This window comes from Triticum urartu, chromosome 5 (genome assembly GCF_003073215.2).
Source record: "Triticum urartu cultivar G1812 chromosome 5, Tu2.1, whole genome shotgun sequence".
NCBI classification, from domain to species: Eukaryota; Viridiplantae; Streptophyta; class Magnoliopsida; order Poales; family Poaceae; genus Triticum; species Triticum urartu.
Genome location: NC_053026.1, coordinates 653,211,340 through 653,217,139, shown reverse-complemented (window position 1 = coordinate 653,217,139; position 5,800 = coordinate 653,211,340). Strand labels below are relative to the sequence as shown.

The 5,800-nt window shown below is 45.5% G+C and overlaps 2 pseudogenes; both read right to left on the bottom strand.

Moving 5' to 3' along the window:
* Nucleotides 1-302: 302 nt before the first annotated feature.
* LOC125507638 lies at nucleotides 303-2,937 on the bottom strand (annotated as a pseudogene).
* A 60-nt stretch (nucleotides 2,938-2,997) lies between these two features.
* Nucleotides 2,998-4,860, bottom strand: LOC125507637 (annotated as a pseudogene).
* Nucleotides 4,861-5,800: the final 940 nt, after the last annotated feature.

The following is a 5,800-nucleotide window of genomic DNA, read 5'->3' as shown; positions in this document are numbered from 1 at the left end:
AATCATGATGAAACTGGCATGTTTTTCTCTTCCTTTTCCTCACAATGAGTAGTTCCAAAATAAACTCAAAACTCAAAACCTAATCAACAATTCAGTTTATAGTTGGCCTATTTATTGCAATACACATGCATCATCTGCGGCAGCTGAAGGATTGTGAATAGGCAAGTTTTAACTACGCGTGATATAACTAAAATCTGCAAGAATTCCCAAGCGGTACCATCAACCAAGTATAGACATTTTACTACTTCCTTCGTCTAAAAAAATATGTCCCTCGAATGAATGTATCTAGGAAAGGGAGTATCGAATACCTGTATAGCGGTGGAATCTACAACCCCCCTTCTCCCCTCCCCCGCCGCTACCCGCGAAGGCGTCGGGGAGGGCTTCAGATCGCCACCGCCGCACCCCCTCTCCTCCTCCTTCGCCTCGGTCGTCGCCGGCGGCGGCGGGGCCTCTTCGTCCCCCGCACGTGGAGTTAGTCGCGGGTCAGATCTCGCGGCAGGGCGTGGCAGCGCGACGCCGCTCTTGAGCAGGCCGGCGATGGTGGCGTGGCGCCGAGCGGCGGGCAGCATGGTGGTGGTGCGGGCCGGTGGTGGCGTTGGCGGCGGTGCTTCCGGCATCGCGGGTCACGGTTGACCGGGTCGCGGGCGGCCCTCTCGCCGTGGTTCTCTGGTGGGGGCGGCGCGGCAGCGGAGGTGGTGGGCTGCTCCCACCCAGTCGGGCCCTCGCGGCTGGGCAGCGGCGCTCGGCTCGGGCGGATCCCCCTGGTGACGTCTCTAGGCGGCGGCGAAAGCTCGGCCATCCTTCCTCTCCGGCTTATGGCGGTGGCCGATGCCCCATGGTGTCCTGGGCCTTCAACGTGCGGGCGGAACTCAGTTTCAGGGTGGAGCTGGAGCCGGCACAGGCGTCGGTCGTGGTCATGGGCTACTTCTCCAGCTTCCCCTTCCCCCGAAAAAAGGTTTGGAAGACATAGATTAATGATTTTGGTTTCTGAACATAGTTACCAATTCGAGCAAGGTACACACACCTAGCTAGGTTGTAGATAATAGTGGAAATCTTTTTTCCGAAAAGGATGGTATCCCCCGGGTTATGCATCACACGATGCACACAGCCATAGATAATAGTGGAAATCTAGCAGATGTTGGGACGATACCTGCACATTCCATGCAAGCTTTATTCATTTGCAAAAGTGAATCGCAGAGAGCCAGTGAAGAAACATTGATATTCTCGCAAAAAAATACATTCTTCTAATAGACTATCATAAAGTTGTTCACAAAGGCTCGGAGTAATACTACTGCCGCTAGTTTATCTACTCCCTATAATATTACTACTAACTACTCCCTTCCTCTATTTCAGACTGCTTTGGTCTAAAAGTTTATTTACATATGCCCTATGTGATTTGGTTCAAGTGGCCGTGCAGTCAGAATGCTACTAAAAGAAAAGAAAAAGACTATCGATAATTTTAAAATGTCTTATAAGTTTCCAAGCACCTCTTCATATAATTTGCGGTTTGATATGTCTTATAATTCTCCATGGACCTCGTGCGAGGTGTGGAAGTTTGCCTTGCACGCATCTATTTGCAATTTGCGATTTATGACCGGTCATGGATAGGTTCCCCTGGGCACATCAGAAACAACTCTAGGGATGGCTTATAAAGCAATTACAACTTGGAGTAAAATGAAACAACTCTAACTGAATTTGGAGACAGCAGGAAAACCTTCTTCGGGACGAACCTTTCCATACCCAAATTCTTTAAATTAATACTAACTAGGGGCAATCGACTCTTGGCGATGTCAAATTTGGTCTCCTCTCTCGCTGGTATGTGGCGCCACACATGAAAATATATGCGAACGATTACACATAATTCGCACATGAAAAATACTTGAATGCAAACAGAAAAATAGGTAGATAAACATTACTACTTTAACAACAACTAGCATCACATAAGCTGATGTCGCTCATAACTTATCATTACTTTTCCTTTAGGCTCTTGGTTCATCTTGCTCCCATCAGCCTTAGGGAATGAAGATATTAGCTTGAGCTCAAAATTTCTTAACAAATGGCTCCATATCACCTTAATTTGTAGGTATGCCAAGGCCATGCCAGGGCAAACATGCCTTCCACCACCAAATGTTGTGAAAGAGTACTTGCCACCAACTTTGTCCTCCTCTCTTCCAGGGCCAAACCAATCCGGGTCATACAAATGAGGGTCACTGTAAATGTGTGTTAGCTTATTGTTGAGTGCAGTAGGGACTAGAATGTTATGCCCCCTAGGTATGTCATATTCCTCGCCTTCCTTGGTATGCACCCCGAATTTCGTATGTGCCTTGCAAACTAAAACTGGTGCTGATGTGTGCATTCTAATTGCCTCCTTGATGCATCTATGCAGGGTATCCATCTCCGACAAGGCTTCGTAGCCTATTTGGTTCTTGTACATGCTAATGATATGTTTTTGCTCCTCCATGGAGCTATTAAGAACTTGGTGTTGCTCAACGTGCAAGCTCCGGTCCATGTACTAGTGCTAGTGCTTGAGATGTGTCCGGCAACGACAAGGCCCATGATCATGCCAGAAATTTCTGCTTCGGTTGTAAAGCGACCGTCTTTATACTTGGAATTCATCAACCTCTGCAGTGTATCCTCCTCGACTCGGCCGGAGCTTCTACGTGACCTGATGGTTGCAGTGAATCTTTCTTTCAGCCTGATGTGTGCCTAGTCTCGTCGGCGGTTTCTCGGGGTTGGAGTATATGGGAACAAGAAACTGAGAAAGTTCAATCCGTTTGCAAGGTCATGGAATAATGAGTATCCTTCTTCCAGCATCATGTCTCGAACCTCATATCCAAGTAGGCACCGACTTGAGATAAACATGAGCACCTGCTCGAGTTCATGTTTAAGGTCAACTATGCCATCTTGTCCCCACTTTGCAAAGTAGGCCTGTACAGTAGTATAAGAAAGCCGTCAGCCAAGTGCAGCCCACATGCATGGTATCACTACTTTTTTCATCTACATCTGCTAACCAAAAACTAATGACAAATGTTGAAACCAGGTCCAACACATACGCCATCTTGCTAATCTAATATGTTATTTTGGTTTATTAGACTTGTGATTTGTGGGCTGATTTGACCAGGTACACTCGATTCTTTTGCTCTCATGATCTTCCCATAAAAGATATTTACGTTAAATTATATATCATCGTTGCTAATTGCTATCATATAGCATGAACTTTTTTCATCTACATCTGCTAACCAAAAACTAATGCATTATACTCCCTCCGACCCAAAGTAAGTGCCGCTGATTTAGTATAAATTTATACAGCACTTATTTTGAGACGGAATGAGTATATAGTAGTACTACCATGAAATTAACACAACGAACCTCGAGGGCATGGACAACGTCTGGGTTGTCATGGAGTGACTTGAATGCTACAGCGATGACTCCTGATAGCGTGAAGACGCTGCCGAACAACAACGCTGAGACAATATCAACAGCCAAATTCTCACTTAGTGATGTCTCTTTCAGCGCGCAGCTCTTCGATAATTATGTCAAGGAGGTCGCCATGTTTATTCCTTGGTGCACTTAACCTCTCTGCCAACGTGTCCCGGACTGTCTTCTGCACAATTTTCCTTGCCTGCACGCGCAAAGCATATCAACTGTTAATTACCTTTAGGGGCAGTTTAATCCACGTTTGTCAATCAAAACCAAAACTCAAAATATATATCCGCCCTCTAATTTATGGTGAAGGGACAATGGCCCCGGCCCTTGATCTTGGAAAAAGGAAGGGGGGAAATGAGAATGTTAAAATTCAGATGTCAGATTTTTAAACATCGCAAATCGAACATTTTCTATGACAAATTATGTTGTTACGGCATGAGAATTCCTTTCGGCGAGCATGGCAAATCCTAGCAAAAACTGAACATGGCAAGAATTTGGCATGCTTGCTGAAGGGAATCGCCATGCCACGACCATGTAATTTGCCATGACATGATTGAAAATCTGACATAAGATTTTTAGCGAAATCCAAAAATTAATTTGTGCATGTATGTACCTGCATGCATCGGTAAAATGATGTCCCGGGAAAATATATCGGAAAGGATAAGAGCTCTGTGAAAAGCACATCAAACGTGCTCCGCAGTTGTCCCGACTTGGTGGAATCAAAACCAAGGCACTTCTTCATCACCAGCTCAAACAGAAGCTGCAACGACGACAGTATCTAGCTAGCATTAACTTGCTCTCATACAAGGTATGTAGATGCAGGATCGAGCAACTTATAAAATTTCGTGCAAGTAGGGCAGGAAGAAGAAATGGGATGGTAACCAAGGCATGTGTGTGTGCACTTACGTCGGGCGCACCGCTGCGCACATCGACGCTCGGCTTGGTGGCCCATGCGGCAAGGCGCTCTCTCACAGCGGCCTCCATCTCAGGAAGGAGCACATCTTTGAGAGTCTGGATACCCAACAGCGTGTGGGCGCATCTTCGGATGAACTTGTGGGTTTTGCCATGGAAGGCTTCCAGGCTCTTCTCCCCGAATATTTTTGCCAGTGCCCGGGGGAACCAAATACGGAACAATGTGTCTTCCTGCTGGAGGATAAACCGATTCATCTCCGGGTTGGTTGAAATAACCACACGCTGCCCCAGCAAGCTTGTCTTGAAAATCGGGCCGTACCTGAGCAAGCAGTAACCACAGAGTTACTTGTTTTCGAGCATATGATTTCTTGCAATGAAAAAACATGACAAGCAATAGTATAACATGGATCGATCTCCATTCAAGCGGTACCTTTTCATCCTTAGTTTGTAGAAGTCAGGGATGTCTAGGGAAGGGCTTGCCTTTAAGAAGTCCAAGGTCTCACCAATCACAGGGAATCCCATGGAGCCAGGAGGAAGAACCCCGTTGCAAACCGGGTTAATCCATTTGTATACCCACTGTACAAGCCATCCAATCACAAGTGTAACTCCACACAAAGCTATGTATTGAGGAACAAAAATGCCCATATCTCAAAGTGCAACTACTGTGATTGTAGAGGTCTTTGGATGCTTATATATGCAATCTAGCATTATGATTATTAGAGTTGTAGTTAATTAGTTGTCTGTGGATTGTAGAGGTCTTTGGATGCTTTTATATACAGGCTGGGATTGAGGAAATGAGAGTTTGTAGTCAATTAGTTAATTAGTTGTCTGCGGATTGTAGAGGTCTTATGATGATTCTTAAGTGGCTTTTGACTTCTACTTCTTTGGTCTAGCTGGCTGGCATCCACGAAGTCGCTTCGCACGGGGCAGATAATTTAAGTGGAGCACATAGAGTAAACCACACCATGGCAAACATCATCAAGTTAATTAGTATCCGTAAGAATCTTCCGGATATTTTTCTTTTATATGGTACTTTTGTATAGCTGTTAGTGTCTTTATCCTAGGGATATGTAATCAGATTTTCTGCTTTAGTTTACTAGGATGTGGGTTCCATTAGGAGGACATGAAGGTGCTGCCTATCACAGCCGCAAAAAAATTATCAAAATAAGCATCGGTGCCAATTTGCAACGACGGCATGGCTAATTGTTAGCCCTAACATATTGCCCCACATACCACCGGCTCAGATGTCAACATGAACCTCTAGTGGTTGCCTGAAAATAACCTATATAGGAGGCGGCTGCTCCATTAGAAAAACCAAGATAACGAGAGGATATAGAAGGAAAGGAAAAGGAAAAGACAGATATCTACCTACCGAGCTTGCGGAGGAGAGGGATGAAAGATATAGGGAAGGAGGAGAGTGTAAGAACGAAGTATGTCTATGGGGAGGGGGTGAATGGGAGAT